Consider the following 19,116-nt stretch of genomic DNA (forward strand, 5'->3'; position numbering starts at 1 on the left):
TATAGGTATGCTCGTGTTATCGAGGTATGTTGATAGCTATAGGTATGCTCGTTTTATCGAGGTATGTTGATATCTGTGGATATCCTCGTTTTATCGAGGTGTGCTGATAGCTATAGGTATTGCTCGTGTTATCGAGGTATGTTGATAGCTATAGGTAGGCTCGTGTTATCGAGGTGTGTTGATAGCTATAGGTATCCTCGTTTTATCGAGGTGTGCTGATAGCTATAGGTATTGCTCGTGTTATCGAGGTATGTTGATAGCTATAGGTAGGCTCGTGTTATCGAAGTATGTTGACAGCTATAGGTATGCTCGTGTTATCGAGGTATGTTGACAGCTATAGGTATGCTCGTGTTATCGAGGTGTGTTGATAGCTATAGGTATCCTCGTTTTATCGAGGTGTGTTGATAGCTATAGGTATTGCTCGTGTTATCGAGGTATGTTGATAGCTATAGGTATTGCTCGTGTTATCGAGGTATGTTGATAGCTATAAGTATCCTCGTGTTATCGAGGTATGTTGATAGCTATAGGTATGCTCGTGTTATCGAGGTATGTTGACAGCTATAGGTATGCTCGTGTTATCGAGGTATGTCGACAGATGTGGGTACCATTGTGATATCTAGGTGTTTTACCGTTATACCGAGCTATGTTGACAGACTATCTTTGTCTTTTCGAGGTATTAGGAAAGGTATGTGTATCCTCGTAATAGTGATGTGTGTTAATTATTATGGACATGTCCGTGACTAGGTGTTTTGTAAGCTATATGCATCCCTTTAATATCGATATGTGCTGATTGATGGGCGCTTTTGCGTGAACTGCGCGTGTATTGGCTACTGCTGTCATGCCCTTCACGAGATAGGAACATCACTGCTCGGGAACTACTATAGCAGGCATCAAACCAGCTGGTGAATAAAGAAACTCCGTAAGACTTATCAATCTGCTTAGGCTACAGCGGTAGACGTACTTGACGGGATGTTCGAGTGTTTATTGAACAGTATATGGAACAATCATGTTATTGTGATAACAATTCAATACCGTCCCCATCAGGTCAGGTGATCAGAAAACAATCCAGCTACTGTACAGTCTAAGGAGAATTAAAGTCGACGTAACGGTCCGTGCGTCACTAGGTTCGTGGTAAAGGTGAAAAAAGTAGCGACTGGAAGTAGACGATATTGATACAATACTGGCATCATGCTTTGATCAAGGCGTTGTTAGTGTGTTTTAATTACCGGTTCAGCCACATGGCTTTACGTATGTACTGGCTCCTTTTATCTATACCATTGTGTCGAGGACAGTTGTACTGACCAAAGTTACGTATCCCTTTTGATAGGAGCCCTATACAAGGGTAGCCGATTCCTAGGATTAACATTTTCGAAGTGTATGACGGACTCTGTGTCCGTAGTCTTCGCAGACACACAAAGGTAAGCGAGCTTCTTCAAAAAAATACTGAATTTATCACATGCTTTTAATTCTTAATTTTGGATTAGTGAATTTACTTTTTAAGCTTTTTTGGCGTAATACGAAAATCAACGTTCAGTTTTTTTTCCTTTAATTGTTATTCTAATTCTCTTATGGATTAGAAACAATGTTACATAGTACAATGTATTGATATTGCAGCACAAATATAATGATGTTGTAACACAGCAATGTTACGGAGTGCAATGTTATGATGTTGTCATATGACAATAGCATATGGTGTAATGTAATGATGTTGTGGTACAACAATTGTAGATAATGTAATGTAATGATGTTGTGGTACAACAACTGTACATAGTGTAATGATGTTGTGGTACAACAATTGTAGATAGTGTAATGATGTTGTGGTTCAACAAATGTACATAGTGTAATGATGTTGTGGTACAACAATTGTAGATAGTGTAATGATGTTGTGGTACAACAATTGTACATAGTGTAATGTAATGATGTTGTGGTACAACAAATGTACATAGTGTAATGATGTTGTGGTACAACAAATGTACATAGTGTAATGATGTTGTGGTACAATAATTGTACATAGTGTAATGTAATGATGTTACAGCATAACAATGTTCTATAGTGTAATAGGCTCGTGTTGTAATGTAATTCGTACATGTATATAATTAGGTCGCAAATGAAAATAAAAGTTGACAAAAGACGATATATAGATACTGATATATAAAGGAGTTGATACTTTTATTTTTCCGTCACAAAGGTAATATGTATGCTATCATTTATAACACAAACAATGGTGCTTGTTGTATACTTAGATATATCACGCTGATTTGTACGATTTAAAACATTAATAAATCTCTGATATAGATCAAAGTATATACCACGGATCTCATTAAGTGCTACCGATGTCAATGTGGTTTAGCACAAAGCCCCCTGTATTACCGAATAACACGTGATTGTGTATTACAGGGAATCTAAGACATAGCATTATATATATTACATATATATCAATATCTTCAGTCCAGATCGAACTGCGTCCAGATGGATTGCCTCTGTAGGTATACGATATACGTTATATACAAACATTGCGCTTTAACAGTTAAAAAGACGACGGCTTGCATACATTAGATAACATATATGTATACAATGATACCAATACCTTTTTACATTATATTTCTAGATAGGACATAGAATTTTAATTGGATTGAATCAAAACCAAAATAGCATACCTAATGACGAAGACCTTACTTTTTTGTACATAGTGATTTCAGACCTTTCTGAGGAGTCCTTCATATTTAGGTCAGGGTAAAACGAGACCTGGGTTGGTTTGGTACATTATACAATAACAGGCGAAGCAGTCGTTCCTCTCCCATTATGCCGAGCGTAAAGCAGGCGTAGCATCTTACGTTTCTGGAGATGCATTTGTGAGATCATTGGATGTCAGAAATCTGCTTGGAGTATGAATGGCAAATTAACACAGCTGTTTGGAGGTCGGATCGGGAGATATTGGGACATTCATTTTGGGGGCGGATCGGTGAATACTAGGACATTCATTTTTAGGATTGGATCGGGTGATGGAATGACATTCATTTTGGAGTGGGATCGGGTGAAATTAATTTTTAGGGTGGGATCAAGATATGTCAGTCGTCCCTTTGGGGTTGAAACCGTTAAATATAATCCCCTTGAGGTGAGATCAGGGACTTTACAGTTTGTTAGGTTGAGATCGATGGATATCCAGCGTCTCCATTGGTGAGATAGGGATATCAGAGATTCACATGGGCTTACATTAGAGGTATTGAACCATTCACATAGGGTCGCAGTCAAGGGATGCCCGATATAGTAATAGATGATATTTTTGGATGCCAGCTAACCCGTTAATAGATGATATTTTTGGATGCCAGCTAAACCGTTATATTACAGACTTGTTTGGCCTTTAGATTTAGGAGATGTTATATATACGCGAAGCTTGGCTTATATATGGAACCTTGAGGATCTACGTTATCCTGATATTCATGTTAGTATTGGCGCAGTTCATCCTATATTCTGTACTCGACCAAGAGGCGGCCGAATCTAGTGTCCTATACTTCAATACTTTTTCCAATTAATACATTTCCAATATACAACGAAACTGTTAAGCCTCTGCTTAATATTGCCAAATCATATGATAACTAGTTAAAACGGTTATGGTTGGTATAACGAGTATTATCTCGTATCTTCTCACGCAAACCATTAACAATAATCCTTACTATAGAGCTTATGATTTCTCTGATACGGAACATGGAAAAGGGGGTTTAAAATATTACAATAGTCGAGTGTATTTATAATTTAAAAGACTACCGTGACACGTCAGTTTTGTATATGGAGTTCCTTACCCTATAAACTACAAAATACATGCCATTTTCCATGCACTTTAAGCTATAGATATATCCGGCAGTGTTTTATCGAGAATTACAACCCATATATTATAAACAAAACAACACGCCAGCATTATAAAGGGGTTTCCCCCAACTTCGTATGACCTATCGACAATTGGAGTCATTCAGGACTAAAAGGAGGTCTGTATTCTATTTGTTCACCCGGGGACTTGACTTACTCACATACACTAAACCACTATATGTCAGTTGTCTTATACTTCACACTTAATCACGATCCGCTGGTTAGCTTTACCTACAATTATGTATACTGAACCACAACACGCGATTTGCCTTCTTAACACTATATATACGTGTATGCCAATTTCTTTTCTCTATAAATCAAACCTCGGCACACCAATGCTTGGTAGGGAGTATCTTAACTTAAATACTTCTCTACGGAACGGCAATTTATATCACGATAGAATCCAATGATTGATTTTCCACTTAAATACTTAAACTAAATAACACACAACAGCTTAACTTCTCCCTGGCATCGGGCGGCCTCGTCAGATCATGTCCCCTCGGTAGCAATATTGTCTACAACAGCTGTCGCGCTGTCTGTCTACTCAGACAAAGCATCGCACATAATAACAACATCAACAATAACTTTTAAAGTACACAACGGAGGCTGGTCGTAAATATGTTAATCTTGAAATAACATATTTCAACGATAGGAAAACAAACCCGAATAAGACCGGGTTTATCTGTAAATCTCAATATCACTGGAACACCAGTATTTAATACTCGTATAGGTTGAATAGATATTTTACATCTTTCTTTTACTGTCGGCGATTAAAATCGCTTAAAATATACAATTTAAACATCCTAGAACGTTTCTGTACCCCCTTATCATTAGAGTATCTGTGTTGGTGTACAAATAATCATATATTTGGGCGAACTCGTGTTCGATACAGTTCTGTATATGGAGGCATACTTGAATGTAGCCTGATCATCTTATCATTTTATCAAAAGTGTGTATATAAAACAGTATGAAAACCTAACTGTTTATCTTTAAAACCATCCCCATTTTCCATCACATTACTTACATAAAACAAAGGGGTTATATTGGAGCTGACGTTATCGTCATTTTGTAGATTATGAAGGTAATTTGTATGTTGTATAGTGTTAACATGTCCATACATCAACATCCAGTATCTTATATTTGACACGTGATGATGATAGGCAGTCAGTTTTTACTATAGAAGTGACATATTTTATACATTTCGGTTAGCGGTTTTAAAGCCCTTCTCAGCTGAAGATAATTGCATATAAGAGAAAGGAAATTTTTTTTTTTGTCTCACAACGATCAAGAAGAAAGCCGATATACAGTTGAATACATCGTCAGATGCATCGACTAGCTCGACTGTGTAAACTTAACTGGCTAAAAAGACTGAATATTTCTATGATGACCCAAACACGAGTTTGTTTGTGATATAGAAGTACATAGAGATCGGTTTAGATTGAATTCCGATGTCAATCTCTGAAAATAGAAAAGTCTCTCGCTCAAAGTCTCTCGCTCGCTCTCTGTCAATTATGAATACTACTAAATTATAATATTTTTCATACAGGTAACTGTACTGTTTTAGGCTAGGGATGCAAGCTTTCACATGCATGATTAAAACAACACATGCTTCATTGGTCACATAATAAAGGATGCATCGATGATTGAGGTAAACTTACATGCGCTACATAAACATATTGCTACAGGGAACTTTAGTCGGGGTGATTGGCGGTAGCTGTACAGGTGGACTATCTGTCTGCGGTGATTATCAATCACTGGTGTTAGCCGTTACCTTGTAGCTGGTGGATTATCAGTCTAATATGTTGACAATGCTTCTAGCTTGAGGATTATCAATCCCTAGGTTGACCACAACTTTCATTTTGTTAATTATCTGTCTACAATGACTATCAATTCCTGACGTTTTAGTAACCTTGTAGCTGTTGGATCATCAGTCTAATATGTTGACAATACTTCTAGCTTGAGGATTATCAATCCCTAGGTTGACCACAACCTTTCATTTTGTTAATTATCTGTCTACAATGACTATCAATTCCTGACGTTTTAGTAACCTTGTAGCTGTTGGATCATCAGTCTAATATGTTGACAATACGTCTAGCTTGAGGATTATCAATCCCTAGGTTGACCACAACCTTTCATTTTGTTAATTATCTGTCTAAAATGACTATCAATTCCTGACGTTTTTAGTAACCTTGTAGCTGTTGGATCATCAGTCCTCGATATATCGGTCCCAAGGTTGGCCACAGCATTTCAGTTTCCGACAATGATTGCAACTATTTAGTTGATGGATTATCTGTCCCAGTGTCCGAGTACCAAAAAGTTAGTTTTACAGGTAGTTTTTTTTTTTTTTTTTTTGACTCTGATTCTCATTTCATGGAAAAGACTATACGTCCTGCCGTTTTGGGACATCTCCTTGTTGTTACCATAATAAACTATAGTCATTACCTCCTGACCAATACACCCGCTTGTTAATATGTTAAGACTTATGATTCTGTATTTGGTAATCATAATAAGTACATGTAATTTTATTGAATTTAGTTATATAAGGATTTACCCTCCGACATTACGAGAAGTGTGTTCCGCATGATTCTTGTATGAGGAATGAAACAACTTGAACCTTATGTCATATTACAACAGGTAAATGTTTTGATTATATTTGGTACCAGCCTCTCCTTTCTCTGATATGCGTTTCTATATTAATGATTGGTTTAATTGTCATATCTAGTATTATACTGTGGGACCACACGACTAGGACATCATAACTACTAAAAACTACCGTAAATGATAGATAGGGTCGTGTCTTTAAACGACCAGATAATGTATGTTCCATTTGCAAATCCATTTATATTCGAACCCTTCGATTGTTCTTTCGACTCACGTTTTCTTCCCCGATATCAGTATTGGGATACGTATGTCCAATGGTAGATAGCAGGTTGGCATGGCAACCAGTCGAAATTTGCATTGATAAGTTAGAATTGAATTTTCAATCAATATCTTCAAGTTTATATAACACAGAAATTTCTCATTGAACAAGCCAACCACCAAAGGCCCGAAAAGGTACTTGTCCGCGTGCACTAGGATAGGTCTTAAACACATCCAGGTTTCGACATTTCTACTCTCCTAGATATTATGGACAAAAGACGCGAGGACACCAGTGAAATGTGTAGACATTGAAAACTGTTTGTTATCAATGTACTCTGGGTTTATTTAAAAGGTATGGTTAATAATAATGAACTAAAATGGGAAAAGTCGATCAAACACTGATGATGGTAATTTTCTCCCGTTAAAATGGTTTCGAAAATAATGTTTCCTTCTATTGACGAAACGAATATTTTGTTTTCGTTTGACAGTGTTATACAGAAACTCACCTTCTATCTTTAAACAATTTCTCTAGCTCCCTCTAGCTCTCTTCTTCTGTGTCAAACCTAGAATACTAGCATCAGTCTCTGAAAGCTGAAAAGGTTGTATGTTGTAATCTGTTCCTTATTGGATTTGTACTCAACATACCAATAAATAAACAGTTTAGAGTTTTAACTCTGTTTTTGGAATGGAAGTGTATATTAAAAGCTCTTCCAAATTGTTTTCAGAATTTTTCAAGATCAGCATCTCGCAAAACAGTGTCGTAGTATGTTGAAAGTAATTTTCCTTTGTTTGTTTCCCGGTTATCACAGAAAGGTCTTTAATTCTTTTACCTGTAAATTGTTGTTTTGTTTCAAAATCTGTATAATATGTGTGTGTTATGACCATTAACGCCAATTAAACGTAAATCAAGAAGACATTCAATCGGTATATGACTGGTTAAAACATTGATATAGATGCAGTTATCTTATCAGAAACAGTGGATTTTATCTTATGGGTGGATGATAGACTTTAAACATGGAAGCATGTCTCATTGTCTCTGCCATATATCCGCCATCATTCCGTATAGAAAAGCATTGCTCAAATCATTGCTCAATTAGCATACTTAGTACAATGCCCACATATTACACTACCATGAGTGTACTTTAAACATTTGCCTCGTCACACAATATACCCCACTCCACAAGCATATAGTGGTGTGCCAGAATCTTCTACAGTGTATAGTCATGATTAGTTGGTCGCCTGCTTCCTGCTAATCATTGCAAGCGTTATAAGCAATACATAGCCATGTAGCGTACGTGCATTCTAGGACAAAACCGTAAATCCCAATTACATCATTTCTGTCTACACGTACGTTAGCATGTCTATCCAGACAGCGTTCTTGTTTCCCTGTAGAAAATCGCCCTCCCTCCCAGCAGGAAATTAAATAAAGCTGTAGACAAGACACAATTTGTCGTACCTTTTGTGTTGATTGCTCTCCTTTCTACACGTCAATTCAGCTCACGTGAAAAGCCCCAGGGTTATCACTAGGCTATATCTTATAATACTAACACGGTAATGTTCAAGACCCGTAACACCTGGGGTAACTCAGTCATGCTGGTAAGTCATGATATTGAGCATTACAACACTACTTTATCATTCACGGTAGCGCAAACAACAATAGAGGTTCCTGGGTTTCTAAGAAACATTTGTAATACGTTACAATTGCTGTATGTATCAATTAAACCAAGGAATGCTGAAATAAAATCATAATTCTAAACAAAAGTGATAGTCCAGTGAAACTACCATTAATAAACGAGATATCCCTTAAGGAGAACAGATTCTGCTTCGTTAGCCACACTTATCAATGGCAATGTGATTTATCTCAAAATGTAAATTGGTATGTTGACACCAAACGAAATCACAATACATATAAGCATTGTATACCAGTGTTAAATGGGTCAATTAACACATCGCACAAGGTAATAGAATATTTCCAAGAAATCATGACGACGACCAAAACTTTAGTCTCCATCAACCGAATCAACATTCAATAAAATATAAACTACCACACTACGGTAAAGATTATGAGAAAAATAGCGTACTGTTTAAGATGACAGTAAACCTGGTATTGCGAAATATGAATTTCCAGCTCTTGTTCTTTCATATTATCGGTGCCAAATTATAGTTGTGTATGGGCCATTGTTCTAATTGATAGTCCCCCGTTTACAGGATACAGTTATTTCCCATTAGCTGATGGCAATGATAATACGCGATTCACACTTTACGACGGACTAATTGAGGCGACGGTATTTATAAAAACAACAAGAGAATAAACGAATTGCAAACAAAACCATAAAATTAATTCAAAATCAAAAGCACCAGTGCAAAATATCAAATAAATGTAATTTTTATAGTGACAACTAAAGTAAAAAAAAAAAAAAAAAGTTTTTAGATACCAGTATAATTACAGCATGTGTTGTGGGGCGGTTTTTGCTTTGTTTTGGTCTTTATGTCTTTGTAGCAAAGAGCAAAGTCGGTCAGAGGTCCTTGTCCATGATCTATGACTGACAGAGACTTTAATGCTAACAACACAATGCAATTATATACCCGGACAATATAGCAGGACCCCTTTACTGTTCAGGCCAACACTAATGCAGGTAACAGCAACTACCAATTTTATCAACTTTGGTTTGGGTCGGAGGACAGCACCAGTGTTCTGAACCCTAAGGCTGAAAGCGATGTATTTACATGCGAATCATTACTGTTCTGTATACGAAGATTATTTAAAGTCTCAAATAACGATGAAGTGATCTCCCCTTATAATATTATGTGACGAAGATATGCTACCAGGAACAATTGTAGGGTTTGCAGTCTGCGACATCTGTCAAAACGGCAATAACTATGTTGGCTCTTATTGACAATCATTTTGGATCTGATACTAATGTAATCGGTGTTATCGATTTGTCAAATTATTATCTCTGTGACATTTGTAAGCGGCCCATCTTCAGACGACAGTGAAGTATTTTCCCATTAAAAACTTATGAACAAGTGCTATCAGATGCATTTACAAAGTCAACGACCTTAAAAAGACTCAAATCATTACTACAACGGAGCAGTGTCAGAAAGCCACAACAGATTTTCCTTAAGATTGACTCGTATGTAATAAACCTTGATACACGTATTTTATAAAGATGCTAATCACCTCAATCTTCTGAATAATGTGTACTTGACTACAGCGTATTTTATCTAAATATGTACTTTACTTCCAGTCATATTCAGATGTATTGCCATTGTTGGATTTTACCAGTCACACTCCAATAGAACATATCGCCCCCGGAGACAACGTAGGGATTCCTGTAAGAGGATTTTTATTGTTATGGGGAAAATATTTAAAAATCACTTGATGTCGACTGACCGATAAAATTATATGACACTGTCATACCTACTCGAGTTATAAGCTAGGACGTGTTTCCATACACAGTAACAGGATTCTGCTACTGTTCCAATTGTTTTTCATAATATCAGCCAACTTTTGTAATACCTTATTTTATTACATTTTTACCAGTGAAATATCAAAAATTATTCATTCTATAAAAGTGATATTTTTCACTAGTGAAAAATATCACTTTTGCTGATTTGACCAATCAAATTAATGATTAGAAAATACCAAAATAATTGACCAATCAGAAAGCCCGACATATATGTCAGCACCTGGACAGGGGAAACTACTTTTTTTGTTTACAAATTATCGCTGTAGTCCTAGTTAGCATACGGGGTAGGGTTTTCGTTGATAAAAATGTAATACACAGAATATCTAACAGTGTCTTCAGTAAAACCAAATATATTTCACTCGTGTGGCTAATATTTTGATATTTTTCACTCGTGCTGCGCACTCGTGAAAAATATCAAAATATTAGCCCCACTCGTGAAATATATTTGGTATTACTGAAGACACTGTTAGATATCCTCTATATAACATTATAAACTATTTATTTGACACTATATAGCGATCATAAAACATGACGAAACTTAATCCCAATACAGTTGTGTATATGTTCCCATCTTAACGACACCATACCATGCGATCTATTATCTAGTTATTCCTGCCCTGCAGGTAGGGCGTAAGAATTGTACCTGCTGCCCCCATTGCATGATCGTAAGAGGCGACTAAATTTAGGATTTTATCTTTTCTCTTCTTTCTGGACAACTTTCTTCTTCCTAATGTCTCCCTTGAAAATGTCTCACTTTTGGTCTTCAGTTGAGCGTTCACCCCTGTGAGGAAGACTTTGAGTTCTGTCCCCTGGTCGAGACATACCAGAGTCATTCAAAATGGTAGTTGCTATTCCTGCTTAGCGCTCAGCATTTTGGGAGTGGGGCGATTGGTTGGCCCGTTGTCAGTATAATGTGACCGGATGTTTTGCTGGGTGTCTTCGGCAGTATGCTTCAGTGAGGTAGCACTATAAATCGGCAAAAGTTCCAACCTATCACAAGTAGACTTAACACGTACATACCGCAGACTCCATAAACACACATACGCACTCACCACACGCATACATCGCAAACACAGGGAGGCCGTCCTTAAATTACCTTAGCTGTTAATAGGACGTTAAACAAATGAAACCCAAACCAAACAAAAATCTAGCTATTCAAGGTGTTTTAGTCACCGCTATCAGCAAACGTAAATTATATTTTAACATTATTGACTGACGTTATGTGGTATATGTTGTGTAATTGATTTAAAAGCTTGAGTGGTACTTATTGTAGAATGTTTCTATAACTTACTCACTGATTGGCATAGATCATTCACTTTCAATTTAAGCTAAAAAATTGAAATAACGTTTTTGTAGCAAATAAACTTTTGATTAAGTTTTGATACGTAGCAAAAATGAGTTGTTTGCATATCAACTCATTTGAAGTCAAAACGTAAACCTGATTCGTTCTACAACAACTGCGAAACAAGTTATAGCAACTTATGTCAATAACTCTTTTCGGCTTTGATGGAAGCACAGGGGGGGTCTTATTGTGACGGGGTCAGCCTAGAAGGTACGGCCGCCGATAATTAGTAATCATTACGAACTAGGATATTATCATTGTTAAATTCACATCTTTAAATCTGATTTACTTAACAATACTTGTTAAAAATTAATCAAACTATTAAATTTCAGATAGAGTTTGGCTCCCTGCACTCTTACAGCACGTGTTCATTTTGTAGATGCATTGTTATGGATCGATCATTGTTTGGGATAATGCAAAATAGCTAGGTTGCCAGTCAATAATTATATATACTATAAATTTTAGGTTTTATAGTTTTAGTTCCCTTTCCAGTAATTAACTCTATATTTGGTGGTGCATTTCTGTTTCTTCAGATTATTTCCTCTTTATCGTGATTGGGGATTGGATTATTTCCCTTTATCGTGATTGGGGATTGGATTATTTCCCCTTTATCGTGATTGGGGATTGGATTAATTCCCCTTTACTTTTCTTATAAAAGATATCATTGAAGGCATCGCCATAAAAATTCGACCAAGTTTAACAAATATTTATCTTAAACTTATCCTTGCCGCATCCTCACTTTTTTATTATATTGTCCTATTTCCCACAATAAGCTGGAATCGTAAAAGAACACAGCAGAGGAAAGTAATGGGGAATGGGTGTAAACCTTATACCATCATTAAAATACAACGCGAATTACAATGTAGATATTACACTATACATGGCAGCACAATACATTTGCCAGGGCTACCCTCCTGCTACCTTACCATGACAGGAAACCAGAGTATCCGGAGAAAACCCAGGTGCATATGACCCCATACCTTTTCACGTCAGGTCGGGGGATCGAACCTCGGCCACAAAGGTGAAATTCAAGTGTTCTACCACTGTAACAACCAACCACTCATTCCATATCAAGAAACAAAAATATATTCGAGGATTTCGATTACAGCGTAAATAAAGAATATGTTGATAATGAATGTTAAATGAAGATTAGTCTATGGAAAGAAGTGTATTATTCTTCAGATAATAAATTATCATATTGTTATGTTATGTTTCCAAGGTTTACCTCCTCTGTATAAATTAATACATCTCTCTTTACACAGACTATTGAAAGTTCATCAGCAGAACATTTATTGTGTCATCGTACATACGTCTGAGGCTTTCAATGAATCCCCTTGTTACCGCATTGCAATGTGTGTTTATTTGTTTCCTAGTTTTTTTTGACAATTTATATATTCAGCTTATATGGCTAGCAGCATACTGTTTTCCTGTATTTTTATGTAATCACGAGAACCATCGCAGTGTGTTGTTTGACAAACACTTATAATGGTACATCTACTCTACGCATTCAATATCCAGACGATGGGTATATAGGCGCACTTCCAATACAATTTCCTTAATAAAGCCACAATAGGCGAGTTATGTGTGACCGCCACACATTACAAATGATGCCTTAACGATCAGAACACCGGCATTTGTGTTAGACCATTATATAACTGTGTGTGGATAGATTATATACATGGTAGTAACCATGCTATGATACTCCTAGCATCAATGACGAGCCTTACATGATCAAAACAGTTGTACGCTGCAATGTCAGTTCAACCTATAAAGTTGTATTGAAAAGTGTTAATATCTTGGTTGTCTTTTTTAAAATCATTCGAATTGGAATAACTTGGTTAAGTACTATAAGACATTTTCAGAGTTCAAAATGAATTAAACAATAATTTGTAGATCTTTTCTTGCTTCAATATATCTAAATTTTGAAAATTGACGCAAACATCAGTTAGCCTTGCTAAATTTGTGTGATACTGTTTAAGATAACTGCTCTTATGGTCATTTTCACTGACTCTAAACAATGTAAAATGACCTTTAGTCAGCTATAGTCATTACATAGGATATATACAATGTAAGTTCACATTTTAAACATACCAGGAGCAGTAGACTGTACAGCTTCGAATTCCTGTCAGAGTTCGTGTCGAAGTGATATACAGGTATATAGAAGAACTAGGGAGTGTAGACAGATATCTACATAGATGAAGGAGCTGGGAAAATGTCAGTGGCAACACGTCACCTGAACAATGGCGCTGTAGTTATCTCTGGGCTATATACTAGATACAAGAAACTCTATTTAACTTGGCATGAATATAAATAAAGATCATTAGCTCGTGACAAAATAACTAATAAACCGTTAAGGTATATTATTAGTAAATAAAAATAAAAATTAATCTGCACGTTATTGCGCCTCTTGCAACAATGCTAGAAATAAAACAAAAATGAAATAAAAATCCCCAGAAAAAAGATGTACATTATATAAACTAATGTATCTGATAGAACATACTCTAAGGCAATTATATTGTGATTATGTGATATTTGAGTGGAATGAATCAGACTCGCGCAAATTGTGTTCGCTGTCATTTACAATGTGAATAACAGGATAATTACAGGGAATCACGTCAGCGCGAAAACTTTCCAAATCAACTCTTCTGACGAGTTAGTGTAGAAATATGTCCACAGATAGGAATGAAACGTCTATGGTCATCCGCCTCTAAATCATGACTGATGATATATGAATTATACCTCTAATGTCAGATGTCTGTCTACTTATATCTCTTGGATAGGCCTGATACATATTTAATCTCAGAGATGACAGTATATATATCAAAATTAACCGATATTCCAATTCTAACCTTCGATACTATGCAATTACTTGTATGTCAGTTAGCATCGCTTATATTTCCGGAACTTTGATATATATGCATTGGTCTCTGATTTTAATGTTAGAATCAGTAGTATAAAGTGTGTTGCTATTGGTTTTACCAACCCCTTGAAGATGCACGTACATCGTGCGTGCACGTACATCATGAGTTTGAAGCTGTAACTTGCATTGCGTTATTTCTATACGGCTCACAAAGGCTGAAATGAAAATATTAAGGGGGCGACTAAACGCCAATATAAACGTTGACTTTTGTCAAAACAATAACTCCGATGACATAAAAACATAGAAATATGTTTATGCTTCGATTTTAATAATTTAAGGTAATTTGCCATAATAAAAAACTCATATGGTTTTGCTTTCCTACTTTAGATAAAATATGTTATTCCAATACACTGACATACTGAATGAATTATCAATTTCCACGTAAAATAGCTGTTAAGTAATCATTTTCATAACACATACATGTTATGATAGAGGTGTGAGATTGATAATCATTATACTGGTATCTGTAGTCTGGTCACTAGGGAGATCCTACTGACGTCTAACTGTAAACAACACACATAGGATATCAGTATCTTGTCACGTTGCACAAATTATTGTACAAAAACACACAAAATATTAGCACATTTAATACAAATGAAAATGTAGCATAGTCAAAACTTGTCAGTGATAAGGGCATAAAGGTAGACCTGTAAACTCGCCATCAGCAAAATAACGGGCCGTGAACAAGAGTACGAATACACAGGGAAGCCTGACAAGGTTGATCATGTTAAAATGTAAATGCAATACACAACTGTCAATTTACGATAGGTAAAATTCACAACGGGGCATTCTATTTTTCTATTTGCTCTGGTAGGCTACCACTGTGAAGCTCTTATTTTTACTGTCCTGACGGGAACATCGGAGATGAACTGTAAAACCGTACGCTTGTAACACATCAGGAGAACATTTCCAATTATATACAGTTGTCCTTCACACTTCCATGGCAAGGAAAACGTGATTCCAATTAGAAAGCAGCAACACGAAGAGATATATAAACCACGGCAATATTTATACTGAAATAAGAGAATTTGAAAGGAGAAAACAACAAGTGTGTTAAAAGGTAAGCGTGTCATTCCTATTGAGAACACTCCAGGTAAAATACATGTACTGTACCTGCATGTTCTTTTCATAGAATATTCCCTAAACCCTACTGTCATCTTCATCCTGATGCAGGTTTCCTTACGCAGCCGATATTCAGCACGGAAGTTGTATTTGTGGGCGACCACTCCATGACAATAAGTTCCAAATTCCAAATTATACCGTTGAATTATAATGTTGAAATACATAACGTTTTCTTCTTTTACTCTGGATTTCAAAATTATCTACTTTTCTTTTATGAGAAAGCTCTAACTCAATTTTCGAAAGATATATGGTTGCTCTTACGAATGATGGCAAAATTCCTATTATACGCGCTTGTTAACTGAAACTCTATTGTGCACGTCATGCTCTCATTTCATTACAGTCCTAGGAAAGCGAATGAACTGATGCATATAATGCATTTATTGTATCTTTAACTTATTTTCTTCCAAATGACTTTCTCATGTTGGAGTCTTTTGTGAAATATTGAGAGTTCCAAAGTGAGTTCCTAATATCGCTTGTTCGGTAGTTCAATGTTCACAATATCTAGGGGTCCATCATGGATCCCGTTGTATGAAAAATGTTTTAAGGAAAGTGAAATCCTTTAGAGTATCGTGTACTAAATAATTTAGGATGAAAAGCTTGAAATTCGGTAAAATAACAACAAAGCAAATTGAGGCAATACAACAATTTATTGATAGCCATCCAATTTCTAGATAAGAATATCAGGGTCGGTACACGCAATTGCTTATATTTATCATAATTCATATAGTTATCATAGAAATAATCATGTTTTAGTCGAAAGCAGGAAGTTGGATTGCGTTTTGTTCGCAGTTCAACTGATAGATGAAAATGATTTAGAAAATTATAATTTAAAGTCATGTGTATTCATTTAAAGACGGTCAGACTAGTAAGATTTTGCATGATACCTGACGCCGTAAAACTATCGCCAAGAGTCTAGATAATATCGCCGCTCACTGATGTGTTTAATATAATTATAATAACCACCCATGCTTATCTGTGTAGCAATCATATCTACATGCTAGAAAACATTATTAAATTAACTGGTTGTTATATATAACCTTTAGCAACAAGTGACAAAGGAAGACCATTGTATGATTCGTGCCCTGAACAGGTCTCGAACCCACGATCTACGGCACCTAATCACATAGCAAGAAAAACGTGCAGCTTATACACCTCCGCCACATCCACGTTCTTAAAAAACGTTTCAGTGGCGCATTGATGGTCGGCCCGATATCTGACACACACAAAACAAACACATAAAATGCTTCACAGACAGGTTTTGTGTACGAAACTTTATAAATATTAGAAAGTACAGTGTAAGTTTTGTGTAAGCAGAAATAATACCAACATGATGATAACTGTAACGCATGTAATGCGAGCTTAACAAAACTAGGTCGAGACAACTTTGTATTAGTCTTACACCTTTTTGTAGTTCAGCATATGTTAATCGACAATGTCAATTGTTATTGTTTTGTTGTTCATCAGACCCAGTGGGCACACAACGTCTGGAGAACGTTGCAGTTACGTCCGGATGCAACGTTGCATTTAGGTTGTAGTTAGGTTGCTAATGAAAGTTTGGGGAACGTTTTCATACAACGTTCCCACAACGTTACTGAGTTACGATGTGGCAACGTTTTATTTACGTTGTATAGACGTTGTCACAACGTTGTATTATTTTATTTTCTACTATTGTTACCTATTATGTACAACAAAAACTCAAGTTTTTTTAAACATTATTTTAATGTCTTTATTTCCATGTGTCCATGTGCTTGCACTCCTCCCATCACTCATATCTCTGATGTCTCCGATTACCTCGGTGCATCCAGTTATCACCATTTAATCTGTAAATAGAAAAACAATCAAAACAATTATTATTGATATACCGTAAACTTTTCGGCAATATATCATAACGTGCTCGGTTAACAAATATGCGTGAAACTAAACTTATGCCCGGTGATACCAAAAACGTACATCCGTTGTACGTACGTACATGTACGTACATGAAGATAAATCATAACATGCCCGATCTGTTTGTAAATAAACACAAGTCAAAATCAAACGCAATGTAATAAACAAAATACGAATCATATATAGAACTTACCTTGAATTACTGATCTATATTCGGGAAGAAAGCTGATTCCTTATGTTATTTTGAAAGCAAATACATAATCCAGTATAGCAAGTCAACAGTCCGATTGAAATGTGTGTGTGTACGGCCCACGTGTGTTTGAGGAACAAAGAACCGGAAGTTAAAATTACCGCGCAAATATCAATGCTCTTTTTGCTTCTCTCTATCTATTTCTTTTCCCGAAAAAAATTGCAACGATTTCAACCAAAACATGATATTTTCATGCAGTTAAAACTGAAATTAAAGTCGTTTAAAAAAAATGTTTTTGAAATGAATGTGAATGTTTGTATTGCCCCCTGGCGGATATATATTGCAACATAAAGGGAGGTAACACCGATTTGTTATCGTAACCTTGTAAGTTCGTTTGATCACATTTATTTGTATAAAAGGAGGTCTTACAGCAAAATTGGATCAGGAAAGGATCAATGATCGATATTATATCATTAGGGCACATTATAGGCGACGTAGGTTGCTTTTAAACCAATCTGAACATATTCATTATTGACAAATAAAATTTCGAGCAAATTAGATAATTAAATTTATCTTTATCATGAAATTTGATGTTTTCGTTCCGTATGTCTTTGGCATTTGTGTAAACTTGCAAGCCGTTTAAAATTAACAACAAATACACAAAGTTTGCATTAAAACCTTGTTACAACGTTGTTACAACGTCAAAAGCTAACGTTGCACTAACGTTTGACATGAAACGTTATCACAACGTTGTAGGAAAGTCCCGGACGTTGTGACCTGAATAGGACGTTTTCCGAACGTTCTCCGAACGTTTTGTGTCCACTGGGGAGAGATCATTAACAGGATTCTGTGTAATAAGGATAATTTTAAGTTTATTTTGCAACAATTGCGAAATAAGTTATGCTTTGGGGTTATTAATTAGATATCGGCTCATTTATGAAACTCTTATTGTTATTTTTATCATTTTAACGGTGCAAGTATTTAATTCCCCTAGCAGTAGATAGTAGATAAGTTGTACAAATGTATATACTTAGAACTATGTAACAATTGTATATTATGTATATATATTGATTAATTGATAGGAATAACAAGAGTTGGGGAGCCCTGGGTTCAGTTTGGCATATTGTTGACATAGGTCTTTGTCCACAGAAACCATAATAATACAGATCATTATATCTGTCCATGACTTACAGTAATACCCCCGGCTATCCTCATCATTTTGGACATGTTTATCAATTATGTGCAACGACTCCCAACCACTTCTTTTGTCGTTGTTTGTCTTTGAAACGGTATGGTACCTTAAAAAAAGAACTAACAACCTTGAGATTTTTTAAATGCACTGGCCGAGTTGAAAGTCGGGCAAGCATGAGTTATGGTAATTTTATCAATATTGGCCGACTTCGGTCTCAAGAATGTTTAAACGCCTAGGTGAAAGGCAAGTGTGTTACCATGTGCCAACCGA

General features: G+C 35.9%; 1 protein-coding gene across 1 annotated transcript in view; it reads left to right on the forward strand.

The window, feature by feature from the left end:
• Nucleotides 1-994: 994 nt before the first annotated feature.
• The window catches only part of LOC117330710 (cysteinyl leukotriene receptor 2-like), a 42,830-nt gene continuing 24,708 nt past the window's right edge, over nucleotides 995-19,116 (forward strand). The window contains exon 1 of the mRNA XM_033889162.1: nucleotides 995-1,418. The gene's annotated coding sequence lies outside the window, so the exon portion shown is untranslated. The remainder of the gene's footprint in view (nucleotides 1,419-19,116) is intronic.

This window comes from Pecten maximus, chromosome 7, assembly GCF_902652985.1.
Source record: "Pecten maximus chromosome 7, xPecMax1.1, whole genome shotgun sequence".
Classification (NCBI taxonomy): Eukaryota; Metazoa; Mollusca; class Bivalvia; order Pectinida; family Pectinidae; genus Pecten; species Pecten maximus.